General features: G+C 36.1%; 1 pseudogene; it reads left to right on the top strand.

Moving 5' to 3' along the window:
- Positions 1-981: 981 nt before the first annotated feature.
- Positions 982-2,202, top strand: LOC150023166 (uncharacterized; annotated as a pseudogene).
- Positions 2,203-18,430: the final 16,228 nt, after the last annotated feature.

The following is an 18,430-nucleotide window of genomic DNA, read 5'->3' as shown; positions in this document are numbered from 1 at the left end:
CTTGAATTGTTTGTGGTTCAAATTTCAGATTCAAATTTCAAATAGCCAGCTCAACATAAATTTTATAAGTCATGCTTTTTGTGCCTAAAATTTCCAGTAGTACTGTTTTGGTTTTTTTAATCAATTCTAGTGTCATTCTCTAGGTTCAATTTGTGTGCCACCTTTTATTGAGTGCCTATTTGATTGCTTGTCAAATTTATTCAACATTCCTTCTAGTTGTATCATACAAATTAATCCATTTGCTGTTGTCGTATTCTAAATTTGAATTGTTCTTTGCTTTAATTTGTTGACCTCTAATTGTTGGTGAAAAAATTTCAAATTGGTGCTTGTTAAGTTGGAATTAACCATTGTGGTGAGTCCAACCCTACTTAGTAGGTACTGTTTTGAAGATTTTAATTGACTAACCATAAGAGGTTAAGGCAAGGAGCTGCAGCAAATAGAAATACAAACACATACACATTGTAGATCACATCAAGGAAGATCAACCGCAAGCCAAGGAGTGCATAATTTAGGAAATCTGAATTTTATTTTGTGTAATTCAATTTCTTTTGTATTTCCTTTGAGTTGTATTTACATTCAACTTTGATTAATTAGTGGAATAATTACGTATTAGACGATGAGTGTGTCTTCAATGGCTTTAAGTGTCTAGAAGCCTCACCTTAGGAATCGTCTAGTTTAAAGCTTTTTAGTTAGTACTCTTTAATTGTGCTTAGTTAATTGCTTTGCTTTAATTACTTGTTTTGTGTTGTTAATTGCTTTGCATTGTTTTCTTTGCATAAAAATTGTGTTTTCATTCCTACTTGTGATTTACGTAGTTTACTTAGAAAAAGGTTTGTGACAAGTCTTGAGGGATATGTTTTGGCAAGAAAAGACTTGGTACTTAAGAGGTTCTAGTGACCCACCTCTCTTTCCTGGAAAGCTACGTTCACTACTATCCTTATCTTTTTTGGGGTAAAGTACTTATAACACAAGTCTTTAACCATGTCTTCTCCATCTCACAACTCTAATGAAAGTGAAGGGACAATTCTTAAAAATCTTATGGAAAAAATTGCTCAAGATGTCCAAGCACTTTCATATAGACAATTGCATCATGAGGCCCAACTTAAGGAAAGGGATGCTCAATTTGCTCTAATGCGAGATTATTTGAAAATGGTTAAAGATGAATTCACTAAATCCAAAAAAAGTTTGCATACATCTAGCTCTAGGGATAATGAATCATTTGGAGAACAAAGTCTTAGGATCAATGAATATTATCAACCACCCCCAAGAAGAGTTAGAAAAGAAAAGAAAGAAAGCCGTAGAGAGGTTAGTATAGATCTACCTCATTTCCATGGTAAAGAGAATGTAGAAACCTATCTAGATTGGGAGATGAAAGTAGAACAATTGTTCGCTTGTCACAATGTGAGTGAAGAAAACAAAGTATCCTTAGCCACTCTAAGTTTTCAAGGCAATGCTATGTATTGGTGGACGGCCCTTGAGAGAGAAAGGCGTCTTCATAAGGATCTTCCCATAGAATATTGGAATGATCTTAGGGGAGCCTTAAGACGTCGCCATATTCCCTCCTACTATAATAGGGAGTTAATGGACAAGCTCCAAAGACTCCAACAAAGGACCATGAGTGTATAGGAATATAGGCAGAAAATGGAACTATATATGATGAGAGCCTTCATTAGGGAAACCGAATCCACTACCATAGCAAGATTTCTAAGTGGGCTTAATCTTGAGATTAGAGATAGAGTTGAACTCTTACCCTACCAAGACTTGAATGATTTGGTTCAACTATGTATCAAGGTTGAACAACAAAATTTAAGGAAAACTTCAAGTCATAAGGAAGGTTCATACTCTAACTCCTATCCAAGAAGAAACTTTAAAAGGGAGGAGAGTACACCTAAAGAAAAACCAAGAGAGACTCCCAAAAGTGTAGGTAAAGATATGCTCACTCAACCCATTCGCACTAGGGATGTTAAGTGTTTTAAATGTTTTGGAAGAGGTCATGAACAAACTCAATGCCCAAATCAAAGAACTTTGTTTTTAAGGGGGGTAGATGAGTATAGTAGTTGTGATGATGCACCTAGTCGGAAAGAAGAGGAGGATAATAACGAGAGAGTATATCCTTATGAGGGGGAATTAATGATGATTAGAAGGACCCTCAGCAACCAAACTAGCGTGAACCTAGAAACACAAAGAGAGAATATCTTTTGACATTCCTTTGAGCTCTTCTTTGCGTTTTGGTGATGAACTTGCGGAAGCTTGTGGAGGAGATTAAGCAAGGCCTTCCTAGGAAGTATGGGTGCCTTGAAGGTGCATGAGAGTGGGGAATTGGGGAGGTTCGGCCAGCCCCTTTGAAGGTGATGAAGTGAAGATTAAAACCTAGATGCTAGGCAAAGAGTAGTGTATGGCACAAATTTGGCAGCATAACAATACTCTGTTCAATCTTGCAAATACATGAGCCAAGCACCTCAATTTATAGGATTGGAGGGCTGGAATTTGAAGAGCCAAATACAAATGAAATGCTAGCCAAATTACATGCAAGTGTGAGCACATGGAAGCACATGGAGCACATGGGATGGTGGCTTCCAAAATTCAGCACATGTGAGGTAGGTTCTAGAATTCTTCCATGTGCTAGGAGTTCTAGAACCTTATGCTCCACTTAGGCTAATTGTGGGCTGGACCTAAGTTTAATTAGGAGTAGGAAACTCTAATTAAACTTAGGTTAGCATTTTAGGTACCACTTTGCATGTTTCAACACATTTACAAAAATATTTAAACTATGCTACTTTGACTAGAAAAATAAGAAAAACTATGACACACTAGAGTCTATGACATGTAAAATGTGTCCTCTTGACCCCTCTTTGACTATGACTCTAGTGGTTGCCTCAAGGTAGCATTTTGGTGGCCTCTCAAAGGGTTGGTGTTGGGGCCTCCTCCATCATCCCCTCCCTCTTGAAAAGGATTTGTCCTCAAATCCATTGTTTCTTCTTCTTCATGGCTAGGGAGATGGATGTATATGGCTGGATGGTGTCCATCATCTCCTCCTTCTTGAGAAAATCTATCCTCAAATCCACAATGTTGATCTCGGATAGCAGCCTCTTGCTTCTTCAACTATGCTTGTCCTCTCGGATCAAACTTCCATCTAGGGGAATTATCAAATAAAGCAAATGAGTTAGTTGAAGTAGTTATATATAAATCAATTTTATGAAGTTGCCATTTTTGTTTTTCTTTTGCTTTTGGCAACTTTTTACAATATTTCTCTTTTGATCGTTGTATGTGTTCTCTAATCCTCATTTTAAAATTTTCAATCTTTGTTACTTTTTCCTTAGGCACAAATCCTTTAGGAAATGGTAACAACTTAAAAGGAGAAAGAGAATTAAGTCCACATAAAATTTCAAATGTAGAAATATTAGTAGTCTTGTGGACTACTCTATTGTATGCATGCTCATCTCTAGAGTTGTGTGTGCACTTCATGATTACTCTAGATATAGTAGAAAGAGCTATATTTTCAATTTCAGTTTGACCATTCTTTTGAGGATGATAAGAATTTGAAGAGTATAACTTAGTTCCAAGTTTTTCTAAAAGTATCCTAAAAAAATGCTTTTCAAAGTTTGGAGCTCTTTTCAATACTATGCTTAGAGGTAAACTATGAAGTCTCATTACTTCTCTAGAGAAGAGCTTATCCACAAAAATGTAATCAATACCTTTTATGGTCCAAGAAAGCTCTAATATAAAATCTAGTTTTATATCTTCCCATGGATCATTTGCAAAAAGTAAAGGAGTATAGAGTTCATGAGACATCGCCTTAGATGTATTTTTAAAACAAGGAATGTATCTAGGGTAATGTCTTTGAACATCTTTCCTCATGGGTGACAAGAGTTTTCCTTTTAAAAGCTCTAGAGTTTTATCAACTCTAATTTGGCCCATGAGTTCTCCTTCATGAAGAATTTTTCTCTTATGTGTAAAGGTAGTCTTGTTGTTACAACCATTGTTTATGAGAATTTGTACATTTTGCAATGGTTGTCTCAATAAGACATGACAAGTTTCTTTAGGCACTAGCTCACATAAAAATTTGTCTTTGTAGATGCCTATAGATAACTTGACCTTCACTTGGTGATATCTTAGCACATATGAGAAATAATCTACTTCATCTTTATCTATGCAAGCCTCTTTCAAGGATTCTTCTTTTGTGACTATGCTTGCAAGTGTTCCTTCACAAAAGGTAAGGCTAGGTTTTTCAACAAGAAGCATGTTTTCAAAGGTATTTTCAAATTTTCTTTCTTGTTGAAGGACCTTGTGGGAAGGAACACTCTTTTCCCACGCCTTTTGATTCTCAAGGGTTTTCTCTTGATTTTCTATTTTTAATATGCTTGTAAGGGGTATTATAAGATATTCCTCATTCTTTCTAGATTCACACCACCCCTCACTTGGCTTTTCTTTTTCTTTTTCTTTAGCTTCCCTTTCGTCTTCCTCTATTTTCTTTTGTATCTTTCTTTCCTTCTTTACTTTATGGGAAGCAAACAATTTTTCTACCCTAATTTCTCAATCTAAGCAAGCTTCTACATTTTCTTTTCCATGGAAATGGGGTAGGTCTACCCTAGCCTCTCTTGGGCCTTCTTGTTCTCTTTTATCTCTTCTATGTCTTCTAGGGGGTGCTTGATAATAATGTTTTTTTCTAAGGCTTCCCTCCCCAAAAGAATCATGATCTTTAGAGATAGATGCATGAGAAGGTAATTTTTTTGAAATGTGAGACTTCTCATCCTTTGCTTTAGTCAATTCATTAGTTTTGGTCTCATTCTCCAATTGTTTAGATGAAATTGATTTAATATCCTTGGAAAGTTGTTTTAAAAGAGATTTCAAGGATTTCACATCACTTTTAAGAGATTTAGAGGAGTGAGAAGACATGACTAAAAATTTGTGTTTAGAAATGTTTTACTTTAAGAAAGATGAGGAAAGTTAATGAAGGTAGTTTTCCAGGTAAGAGAGGGGAGTCACAGTGGACTACTTAAATACCAAGTCTTTGCCTTAGCCAAAAACTATCCCTCAAGATCTTCACACAAATCTTTCTTTAGGTAAATCACTTAAAACACAATGAGGATGTAGAAATCAAGTTTTTTATGCAACAAAAACAATGCAAGCTATCTAGCAAATTATCAAAGCTTTAAACAAGACAAAAACAAAAGCAATTAAGCGTAGCTAACTAAAGGCAATTGGCGTAATTAAAGCAATTAACAAATGCTATGCTAGAAAGTTTAAGCTAGTCGGCCCTAGGTGAGGCTTCTTGGACACTTGGAGCCCTTGAAGACACACTCACCGTCTAATTGCGTGATTAACAAGTAATTAACAAGAGTTAAATTGCAAAGAAATTAAATGACACTCCCTTTGTTGTTTTTCTAATTGCACTCCCTTTGTTGTTTCTTCTTTGTTGGGCCTTCCAAGGTGTGTGGTGTATTTAGTATGTGTTTGTTGCTGCCCCTTGCCTTTGATCCTCTTGGAATTAGGTAATTAAATTCTTCAATCCAGCACCTATTAAGCAAAGCTAGACTCCCCTCAAGTCAATTCCCACTCAACAAATACCAATTGATATTTAATCCACCACAAAGATTAGAGGTCAAAGAAATAAAGCAAGAAACAAATTAATTTGAAAAAACAGCACCATACAAATGGAATTAAATGTGACACAACTTAGAAAGAGTTCAAATGAAATTAGACAAGCAAATAAAAAGGCACTCAAAGAAATTGATGGCACACAAAAAGGAACCTAAGGAATAGCACTAGATTTGATTTAAAAACCAAAAACAACACCACTGAAACAAAATGTTGTGGTCCAGAATGCATGACTTTTACAGATTTATACTGATCTGGATCTTTGATATTTGCTTCTGAAAATTGATACTCAAACAAATCAAGATCTTAAAAAAATTTTGGCGTTGGTTTCACTCCAAACGCATGCACCAATTAATTTTAATAATTTTTTTTAAAATCAGTGCTCAGAACCGCCAGATGTAACGTCAGGATTGCACACTTTTTTTGTAAGATTTATCTTTTTTTTCTATTTCTTTTTTTCAATTGATTATTTTTTTGGTCTTTTGCTAACACCTCAATCTAGTGAAATCCAGAGGCTCAGAATTTTCTTATGATGTATTTGATTTTCATAAAGAAAAACAGCCAAAACAGATTTGTGAAAACAGGGGATTCTGAAATCTGGAAACAAAAACAGAATGATATACCAACAAAAACACAATGGAATTAGTGTAATGGAATTTGTGTGGATCTAACACACAAATATGAACTCAAACTAAAAGAAAAATGCACCAAAGGATCAAAACAATATAGATTTCAGATCAAGCATTCAAACAAAAAAAAACAAGAAACAAATAAATCAAGAAGAGTACTACTAGGATTTGTTGACAAATATGGAAACACATGACTTAGAAAAAACTTATGAATTCATAAAATGAAAAGACTCAAGAACATCATATGACCCAAATGAAATTTCAAGCAAGACTCAAATACCTAAAAATAAAAACAACAACACAAAGATATCAAGAATCCTACACAAAATTGAAAATAAGTGTTCAAGCACAATTTTGAACAAAACCCACTGATTGAAATGAATAAACAAGCATTCAAATCATATTAAAACACAAAAACAGCAAGACAACTTGGAATAAAGATGAACAACTTGGAGAAAGAAGAACTCAAAAATAAAATTGCAAAGAGATACTCATCTTTGAAGAACCTTAGCTCATGATACCAAATGATGGCATTCCTTTGAGCTCTTCTTTGCGTTTTGGTGATGAACTTGCAGAAGCTTGTGGAGGAGATGAAGCAAGGCCTTCCTAGGAAGTATGGGTGGCTTGAAGGTGCATGAGAGTGGGGAATTGGGAAGGTTCGGCCAGCCCCTTTGAAGGTGATGAAGTGAAGATTAAAACCTTGATGCTAGGCAAAGAGTAGTGTATGGCACAAATTTGGCAGCATAACAATACTCTATTCAATCTTGCAAATACATGAGCCAAGCACCTCAATTTATAGGATTGGAGGGCTGGAATTTGAAGAGCCAAATTACATGCAAGTGTGAGCACATGGAAGCACATGGAGCACATGGCACATGGGAGCAAATGGGATGGTGGCTTCCAAAATTCAGCACATGTGAGGTAGGTTCTGTTGGGTTTAATAGTGCCAAAGTTCAAGAGGGGGGGTGAATTGACCTTTTAAAACTTCTTCGCAGAAACAGTGTTTAATCCAGTTTTACAGAAAATAAATTGATTTATGTAAAAATGAACAGATTTATTTCAGCACTGTTTTTGTTTGAAAAGCTTTTAATTCAGCAAGATTAATCACAAGATCATGCAGTGAAAATTTTCAGCAGCACACACACAAATATCAGATTTGAAAAACAGTGAAACACAAAACTGCAAGCTTCAATTTCAAGCAAGTGATTAAGGTTCAATTGGTAGCATGCTAATTAATTGAGTGATCTTTGCAAACAAGCTGTTTCAGTGGCTTTTAACAGACTATGAATGTTCTTCTTGATGTTAAGCAATTTTCCAGAAATTAAGAACACTTAATCACAGAACAGCAAGCTTTAATTTTAAGCAATTGTTTAAGGTTCAATTAATGACGTTGACAGTTTTCTTGAGCAACCTATCACGATCAATCTGTTCCAGTGGCTTTTAGCAGATTTTATATGTTCTTATCAGATTAAAACAGTTTTTTCAGAAATCAAGAACAGTATGCACTGTGCCCAGAAAGAACAGATTTATTTTCAATTGAACAGATTTATTTCTTCGCTGTTTTATCAATTATGCAGAAACGAAATTGCAGAGAGAGAGAGAATGAACACAAGCAATTATACTGGTTCACTCAACCTGAGCTACATCCAGTCTTCACCAACAACAGGTGGAATTCACTAACACACAGTACAATCAAGTACACTTCCCACTGTTCTTGAAACCTACAAGAACTTAGGTACTCTTGCTGAAAAAACCTATTTCAGCACTCAGACACACACATCCACTCTCCAAGAACACCTATCAAGAAGAGGATTCAACCAAACTTTTGCAAGTAATAAGAAGTGAAACGACTACACCTGATTGAGGTAACAAAGATCAGCCTTAAACCAGTAGGCAAGATTGCTAGAACAGTAGCTGCACCTCACACCAAGCTTTTGGAACCAAACCAAGAACAAGCACTTTGTGATTTTTGAAATCTTTGAAGAACAAATGCTAATCCTTGAAAACACTTAACTCTCTGCTGTCAAAACTTGTTTTTTGTAAATGTATAAACTGTTTGAATCGTTATTTAACTCAGAAACAAGTTTGCATTTTATAGACAACCAGCTTATAACAGAATTTTGAAAAACAGTTAAAGCTGTTATAAAATGAACAGATTGAAACTAAAATGAACAGATTTATTTTCAAAAGCAGTTAGAGAATCTGTTAAGTGAGGAGACTTAGTCAACCATTCTGGTGCTGAGATAAAACTGAAAAACGTTTAAGCATGACATGGCACCAGAGGCAAAAAGAGTCTATTCATTTACAGATGAACAGATTTATTTTTCAAAACGAAAACAGAGGAAGTTTAACTATTTGAAACTCAGTCGTTTTGAAAAGAAGAAGACTTAGTCAAAATACCTGATGCACAAAATCCAATTTTTACAAGACTTTAGCCAAGACATCAGTGAAGAAAATGAATCTGTTTATTTGGAAAAGAACAGATTTATTTTTATGCAGTAAAACGTGTTTTTGTGTAAAACATGTGAAAAACAGTTTTAGAAAACTTATGCTTGTTCTTATCACATGGCCAGTGATTATGAGGTGAGTTACCCAGCAAAAAGCTACTCTTAGACAACCTCTAAGCACTAACTAAGACACACTTAAAGCAAAGCACAAATACATGGAAAGTACATACAAGTCTTCATCAAACACTACATATAAGTCTTCATCAAACATAATCTTGAAGGGGCAGCAACCATCTTCAACAATCTCCCCCTGTTTGATGGAGACAAATCCCCATAGCTAACCTCATAGCATTGTTGCTTTAAGCACTTGTACTGCACCAGATTTTAAACCAAAATAGCACCTGCACTGCACCAGATTTTAAACCAGAAAAAACAGCAGTATTGCATAGCATATGAATTGATTTAAAGGTGCAGAATTAACTCCCTGTTACAGCTAGCATCACCTAGCATGGTGAGCTATTTTTCTCCCCCTTTGGATTCATCAAACAGCATATAAGCATAGGGAATAAAGGGATATAAAGCAGAAACCACAATCATAATAGTTCAGAAACAAAAAACCAAATTGTTCAACATTACAGAAACTTGAAAACTGATAATGAAAGCATTAAAAACAGAAAACTACTAATCCTTGTAGTAAAGCTCTGCAAGTTGTGCCTGAACTCCTTCAATCTGATTAGCAAGATGTTGGAACCTTGCATGAGTAGCCTCAAAGTGTGTCATTTGTTCTGCAGACATGACATCAAGACGGTACAACACTTGCCTCTCAAACATAGACATTGGTTCTCCACGGTATTCTGGACTTTGATAGGCAACTATGGCATTTGCAGCAACTTCCTCATGTTCAGATTGGGCAGCAGGTGAGTCATCATCCATAGGAATAGCTTCATCCTCATCTTCATGTTCTGCTGGAGTGTCCTTCTCCTTGAGGACCACCCACTTGTTTTCAATCTTGTGGAAACCCATTTTGGTGAGAGTTGAAGTATCAATCTCACTTACAGCTTTGATAGGGTCATTTCTCTCATTTGTAACATCAATACCAAAGTAATCAATTAATTTGGAAACAAGAATAGCATAGGGAAATCTGTAATCAGCCAACCTTTTTTACTTGAGCATGTGTTCGTTGACAATGAACACCCAGTTTACCTTAATCTGGTTCATGATGCAATATAGGAGAATGAGATCCTCTTCATGTAGGACAGCATGGTTTGTTCCTCTTGGAATCAGTTGCCAAGCTATGATGTATGCAACTAGACGTGGAGTGAGGTTCAAATGCCCTGCATGGAATCTGTTTATGCTTTCTGTAGGATTCCTCATGCAACTTTTGTAATATTGCAGCTTGTTGAATTCTGAAATTCCACTGGTGTTCCCTTTCCCTACTTTCAGTCCAACATATTTTATTCCAGCCACAGAATTCCACACCTCACTTGTGATCTTCATCTTTGTCCCTTTCACATAAGAGACAACATTCTTCCCATCCAATGTGAGGTTAGTATAAAACACCTTAACCAAGTCAGGATAGACATTACCCGTTAATTCCAGCATCTTTTTCAGTTTCTGGTGCTTCAACACAGCCCTTGTTTCTACCAGTTTTTCAGATTTCAGCCAGTTGAAATCCAGCACCTTGGGTATGTTGATCTGCTTCCTGCTTGTTTCATGAATGTAGGCATTGATGCCTTCTTCATTTCCAGCGAACCATCCTTCTAACACACCTTGAGAAGTGGTTTGCTTTCCCTTGCCTTTCTGTTTTTGTCTTGAAGACGAAGCCATGGTAACCTGAATTCTTTTCTTGATTTCAAATGGTGAGAATAGAAAGAGAATGGCCAATGTGGGTAGCAAGTATTCACACAGATTTATAGCAGAATAAATGGATTGATATGGCAGTTATGAGAAGATATGCATGAAGATTTTATGCTTCTGAATTTTGTGCAGAGTATCTTTGAAAATAAGCACCAAATCTTTAGGGTCACGATGCATACACTCAAATTCTTATTGAGCACCCAAACCATCAAATCGGTTACATAACCATGACCAAAACCGTCAAAGGTACAGAGGTTAATGCCCACTAAGTCAGTAAAGCAGTCAAAGATCAGAATTTCTCTCTCCTAGTCATCAATGCGTATCAGTGCAGAAAATAAACACATTTAATTGCGAATAAACAGATTTAATTTTTCACTGCTAGGTACAATTGACATTTAAAATACCCAATTCATTAAGCAGAAAATTAAACCTATCTTTGGCTAATGGTTTTGTGAACAAATCAGCAAGTTGTAAATCAGTACCAATGAACTTAATATCACATGTTCCATTAGATATGTGTTCTCTTAGAAAATGATGCCTTATTTCAATGTGTTTGGTTCTTGAATGCATGACAGGATTTTTGGTTAAGTTGATTGCACTTGTATTATCACACAGCAGAGGTATATGGTTAAGTAAGATACCAAAATCATTCAATTGTTGTCTTAGCCATATAGTTTGAGCACAGCAACTCCCTGCTGCAATGTATTCTGCTTCAGCAGTGGAAAGAGCTACACAAGCCTGTTTTTTGCATTGCCATGAGATCAAGCTTGATCCAAGCAAATGACAGGTTCCACTTGTGCTCTTCCTATCAATTTTGCAACCTGCAAAATCTGAATCAGAATAACCAGTTAAGCTTAATGAAATATTACCTGGATACCACAAGCCAACTTCTTTAGTTCCTTGCAAATACTTCAAAATCCTTTTGACAGCATTGTAGTGTGATTCTTTAGGAGCAGACTGAAACCTTGCACACATGCACACTGCAAACATTATATCTGGCCTGCTGGCAGTAAGATACAGCAGTGATCCTATGAGTCCTCTGTATTTGGTTTCATCAACAGAAATTCCAGCTTCATCATGATCCAAATGACAGCTTGTTGAGAAGGGTGTGCTGATTGGTTTACACTTGTCCATTTCAAATTTCTTCAGCAAATCCTTGCAATACTTGGCTTGACTTAGGAAAATGCCATCCTTGAGTTGTTTGACCTGCAAGCCTAGAAAATAGTTCAACTCACCCATCATTGACATTTCAAACTCACTCTTCATGACCTTCATGAAAGCTTCACACAATTCTCCATTGTTTGAACCAAAAATGATGTCATCCACATATACTTGGACTAGAATTGAGTCATCTCCTTTCTTCTTAATGAACAGGGTCTTATCTGATGTGCCCCTGTCATAGCCTTGAGAGGTGAGAAAATCACTTAGCCTCTCATACCATTGCCTAGGAGCTTGCTTGAGTCCATAGAGAGCCTTTTGGAGTTTGAACACATATTCTGGATGTTGATGGTCTTCAAAACCTGGTGGTTGTGAGACAAATACCTCTTCATTTATATAACCATTTAGAAAGGCACTCTTCACGTCCATTTGAAATAACTTGAACCCTTTGATGCAAGAAAAGGCAAGCAGCAGTCTAACAGCTTCTAACCGAGCCACTGGTGCATATGTCTCATCATAGTCTATTCCTTCTTCTTGATTGTACCCTTTAGCTACAAGCCTAGCCTTGTTTCTGGTGATCACTCCATGCTCATCCATTTTGTTTCTAAATACCCATTTTGTTCCAATAACATTCATCTCAGGTATTCTAGGAATAAGAGTCCAGACCTCATTGAGAGCAAACTGATTCAGTTCCTCTTGCATAGCTAAAATCCAGTTACTGTCCTTGAGAGCTTCCTTCAAATTCTTGGGTTCAACTTGAGATACAAAAGCCATTGCTTCACAGAAATTGTTCAAGGATTTTCTAGTTGACACTCCTTTCTCAATGTTCCCAATGACATTATCAAGGGTTAAGTCTCTTGGGGTTTTCCACTCTTTTGGCAAACCTGCAGCTGCAGTAGATTCTTGTACAGTATGTGTATCAGCAGTATCAAAATGAATCGATTCATTTTGATTTAAAACAGATTTAAATTCATTACTGTCAGGTTCATCAGCAGTTTTAGATAGGCTATGATCAGTTTCATCAAAAACAACATGCATTGATTCTTCTACTATAAGCAGCCTTTTATTGAAGACTCTATATGCATGACCATTCAAAGCATAACCAATCTTCAATAAGCAGCCTTTTATTGAAGACTCTATATGCAAGGAGAGACTCAAGGTTTTCAGCAAATATTCCACTTGTTTTTCCAATCTTTTGCAGTTCTCACAGTTTTTAATAGAGGCATGCAAGCAAGTCAGTTCAAGGCTTACCAAATCTGTTTTGGCCTTATGCAATTCTTCCTCAAGTGTTTTTACTTTAGGTGCAAGCACATTATTTACCTTTTGCAGCTTATTGCATATTACAGCTAGCCTATTGGCTTCCTCATGTGTTTCCTTGAAGGCAGCAAGCAAATCATCATAGTTATCAGAATCAGCAGAAAAATTACTTACTAATTCAGAGCTTGACTCCTCATCCTTCATCATGAAGCACAAATTATTCTCCTCATCTTCTGTTGAAGAGCTGCTAGTTGAGGATACTTCATTTTCCTCCCATGAGATGTAGGCTCTTCTTCCTTTGTTCCTTTCAAATTTCTTGCTGGCAGATTTGTCCCTTGTTTGATTGTCTGGACAATCTGTTTTGATATGCCCTGTTTTGCCACATCCAAAGCAAGTATATTTAGAGGAATTTAAATCATTGGGTTTAGGATACCTTCTTTTCTGCTGGTTCCTATTCTTGCTTTTCTTCCTCAGGAATTTGCTGAATCTTTTTGTAAGAAGGTTGATTGTATCATCATCTTCAGCATCTTCCTTTTCTTCCTTGATCTCATCCAATTCAGTTGCTTTTAGTGCAAGACCTTTGGGTTTTCTCTCTGTTGTTTCCTGCTCTTTAAGTCTTTTAAGCTCTAGCTCATGCTCCATCAGCTTTCCAAACAGTGCAGCAGTTCCCACTTTTGACATATCACGGCTTTCAGAGATAGCTGTCACCTTTGGTTGCCAGCTTCTGTCGAGGCACTTCAATATCTTTATGTTGAGCTCCTCTCTATCAAATTCTTTTCCCAAGCCAGTGAGGTGATTCACAATGTGGGTGAATCTTTTCTGCACATCAGCAATGCTCTCTTCGGGTTGCATTCTGAACAGCTCATATTCTTGGATGAGTGCATGTTTCCTTGACCTTTTCACATCTTCAGTACCTTCATGAGTCACTTCTAAGACTTCCCACATCTCCTTAGCTGACTTACATTGAGATATCCTGAAGAACTCATCCATTGTCAATGCAGAGGTTATGATGTTCTTGGCCACAAGATCATGTTGAGCCTTCCTCCTTTCGGTCTCATTCCATTCTGATCTTGGCTTTTCCACTTGTTCATCCTTGACAACCTGCATTGGCACATAAGGTCCATTGACCACAACTTCCCAAATTAATGCATCAATGGATTCCATAAAAATTCTCATTCTAACTTTCCAAAATGCATAATTCATTCCATTAAACATAGGTGGTCTATTAACAGCAGAACCTTCAGCAAAAAGCACATTGAACTCAGACATTATTACAAACAAACTTGATTAAAATACAAGTCCTAGCTCTTGATACCAATTGTTGGGTTTAATAGTGCCAAAGTTCAAGAGGGGGGGTGAATTGACCTTTTAAAACTTTCTCGCAGAAACAGTGTTTAACCCAGTTTTACAGAAAATAAATCGATTTATGTTAAAATGAACAGATTTATTTCAGTGAAACACAAAGCAGCAAGCTTCAATTTCAAGCAAGTAATTAAGGTTCAATTGATAGTATGCTAATTAATTGAGTGACCTTTGCAAACAAGTTGTTCCTGTGACTTTTAACAGACTATGAGTGTTCTTCTTGATGTCAAGAAATTTTCCAGAAATTAAGAACAATGAATCACAACACAGCAAGCTTCAACTTTAAGCAATTTGTTTAAGGTTCAATTAATAGCATTGACAGTTTCTTGAACAGCCTATCACAGTCAATCTGTTCCAATGGTTTTAGCAGATTACGTATGTTCTTATCAGATTCAAATACCTTTTTCAGAAATCAAGAACAGTATGCACAGTGCCCAGAAAGAACAGATTTATTTTCAATTGAACAGATTTATTTCTTTGCTGTTTTATCAATTATGCAGAAACGAAATTGCAGAGAGAGAGAGAGAATGAACACAAGCAATTATACTGGTTCACTCAACCTGAGCTACATCCAGTCTTCACCAACAACAGGTGGAATTCACTAACACACAGTACAATCAAGTACACTTCCCACTGTTCTTGAAACCTACAAGAACTTAGGTACTCTTGCTGAAAAAAACCTATTTCAGCACTCACACACACACATCCACTCTCCAAGAACACCTATCAAGAAGAGGATTCAACCAAACTATTACAAGTAATAAGAAGTGAAACGACTACACCTGATTGAGGTAACAAAGATCAGCCTTAAACCAGTAGGCAAGATTGCTAGAACAGTAGCTGCACCTCACACCAAGCTTTTGGAACCAAACCAAGAACAAGCACTTTGTGATTTTTGAAATCTTTGAAGAACAAATGCTAATCCTTGAAAACACTTAACTCTCTGCTGTCAAAACTTGTTTTTGCAAATGTATGAACTGTTTGATTCGTTGATAAACTCAGAAAACAAGTTTGCACTTTATAGAAAGCCAGCTTATAACAGAATTTTGAAAAACAGTTAAAGCTGTTATAAAATGAACAGATTGAAAATAAAATAAACTGATTTATTTTCAAAAGCAGTTAGAGAATCTGTTAAGTGAGGAGACTTAGTCAACCATTCTGGTGCTGAGATAAAATTGAAAAACGTTTAAGCATGACATGGCACCAGAGGCAAAAAGAATCTATTCATTTACAGATGAACAGATTTATTTTTCAAAATGAAAACAGAGAAAGTTTAACTATTTGAAACTCAGTCGTTTTGAAAAGAAGAAGACTTAGTCAAAATACCTGATGCACAAAATCAAATTTTTACAAGACTTTAGCCAAGGCATCAGTGAAGAAAATGAATCTGTTTATTTAGAAAAGAACAGATTTATTTTTATGCAGTAAAACGTGTTTTTGTGTAAAACATGTGAAAAACAGTTTTAGAAAACTTATGCTTGTTCTTATCACATGGCAGTGGTTATGAGGTGAGTTACTCAGCAAAAAGCTACTCTTAGACAACCTCTAAGCACTAACTAAGACAACTTAAAGCAAAGCACAAATACATGGAAAGTACATAAATGTCTTCATCAAACACTACATACAAGTCTTCATCAAACACAATCTTGAAGGGGCAGCAACCATCTTCAACATAGGAAACTCTAATTAAACTTAGTTTAGCATTTTAGGTACCACTTTGCATGTTTCAACACATTTACAAAAATATTTAAACTATGCTACTTTGACTAGAAAAATAAGAAAACTATGACATACTAGAGTCTATGACATGTAAAATGTGTCCTCTTGACCCCTCTTTGACTATGACTCTAGTGGTTGCCTCAAGGTAGCATTTTGGTGGCCTCTCAAAGGGCTGGTGTTGGGGCCTCTTCCATCAATATCTTTCACACAAGATGCAAAGTTTTTGAAAACATATGTTCTCTCATTGTGGATAGTGGCTCTTTCTGCAATTGTTGTAGCGTTAGGATGGTTGAAAAGCTAAATCTACAAGTAGTCCCTCATCCAAAACCTTACAAATTTCAATGGATCAATGAAGATGGGGAACTAACTGTAGACAAGCAAGTGAAAGTCGAGTTTTCTGTGGGTAGCTACAAAGATAATGTTTTATGTAATGTACTTCCCATGGAAGCTTGCCACATCTTATTGGGTAGACCTTGGCAATTTCACAAGAAAACCATGCATAATGGTCTAACCAATGAAATTACCTTCACCCATAATGAAAAGAAGTTTATACTCAATCCTTTACCACATTCACAAGTGGTAAGAGATCAAGTACAAATGAAACAAAAGAGGGATGAAGAGAAAAAAAAAAGCAAATTAGAAAAAGAGCGAACCCTTAAGGAGCAAAAGGCGTGGGAGAAGAGTGTTCCTTCTCACAAGGTCATTCAACAAGACCATTCATCTAAAAATACCTTTGAAAATATGTTTCTTGTTGAAAAAACTCAAAGCCTTATCTTTTGTAAAGGAACACTTACATGCACTGCCACTAATCTTGAGACTTTGACTCTATCTCCTCAAGTAAAAGAGCTTTTACAAGAATTTGATGATATATTGTCTAAGGAAGGCCCCATAGGACTTCCTCCTTTTAGAGGTATAGAACATCAAATTGATTTAGTTCCGGGGGCTAGTCTACCTAATAGACCAGCCTATAGAACTAATCCTGAGGAAACTAAGGAGATAGAATCTCAAGTACAAGATTTGTTGGAGAAGGGTTGGGTTCAAAAGAGCTTAAGCCCTTGTGTTGTACCTGTCTTGTTGGTGCCAAAAAAAGATGGCAAATGGAGAATGTGCTATGATTGTAGAGCCATCAACGATATCACCATCAAGTATAGGCATCCAATCCCAAGACTGGACGATATGTTTGATGAATTACATGGGTCCATCATATTTTCCAAAATTGATCTTAAAAGTGGATATCACCAAATTAGAATCAAAGAGGGTGATGAATGGAAAACCGCTTTTAAAACCAAATTTGGACTATATGAGTGGTTGGTGATGCCTTTTGGTCTCACTAATGCACCTAGTACTCTCATGAGGCTCATGAATCATGTCTTAAGGGATTGCATAGGTAAATATGTAGTAGTTCACTTTGATGATATCCTAGTTGTTAGAATGTATGGCTTTAAACTAGAGGGGGGTGAATGGTTTAAAGAGGGTTTTTGAAAATTTTAAGCCTTGAATGAAATTACTTCGAGAATATCTTGATTAAGAAACCAGTTTTTCAAAACACAAAGCAAAAAGCACAGCACCAGAAAAACAATCGGTTGTTTCGAAGAAACAATCGGTTGTTTATACCAGTTTACAAATATAAAAACTGAATTTAAAGAGTTAAGGGATAGAGAAAATGCACACAGAGATTTATATTGGTTCACTCTAAACCCAGAGCTACATCCAGTCTTCTCAGAAACCACTGAGGAATTCCACTAAGCAATCAAACCTAGATGAATTACACCACATCCAAAGAAGTGACCTTGATCCCCTCAAGACACACACTTCTCTTGGTCAACACACCAACACTAAGAATGTTGATCTTGATCCCCTCAAGAACACACAACACTTCTCAGCAAAAACACAAGGTTTCTTTCAACAGATTCAAGGATTACACTTGTTACAGAACGAATCTGAAATCAATACAAGAGAAAATCCTATTTCACACTCTTTGATCAATCTCAATCTCTAAGCAATCTCAACTTTTCAAAATCTCAAAATCAGTGAAAAACTCAAATATGTTTTTCTGTATATATCAAAGTTTTTTTTTGTTATCAAATCTTAACAAACTATTAATTGCATTTAAAGATTTGTCAAAGCATTAAAAACTGGAGCGTAAACAGTTAGAAAATCATTTAATGCTCAGTCAAAGCACAAACCATTTTTCTGTTATGGTACCAAAACAAACAATCGGTTGTTTCCTCAAATCAATCGATTGTTTTGGTGTTGACAGCTCAACCATTTCAAAAATAGCTTTCAACATTTTCTAAAAACACCTAAGTATAAAACAATTGGTTGTTTCGACAAAACAATAGGTTGTTTTTCACTTAGCTTGAAAAACACTTTTCTTTTAAAAGGATTGAGAGTGCTTATGCT

Source organism: Phaseolus vulgaris, chromosome 11, assembly GCF_051622355.1.
Source record: "Phaseolus vulgaris cultivar YP4 chromosome 11, ASM5162235v1, whole genome shotgun sequence".
NCBI lineage: Eukaryota > Viridiplantae > Streptophyta > Magnoliopsida > Fabales > Fabaceae > Phaseolus > Phaseolus vulgaris.
Note: the sequence above shows the minus strand (reverse complement) of the source record. Positions and strands in the feature narration are given on the sequence as shown.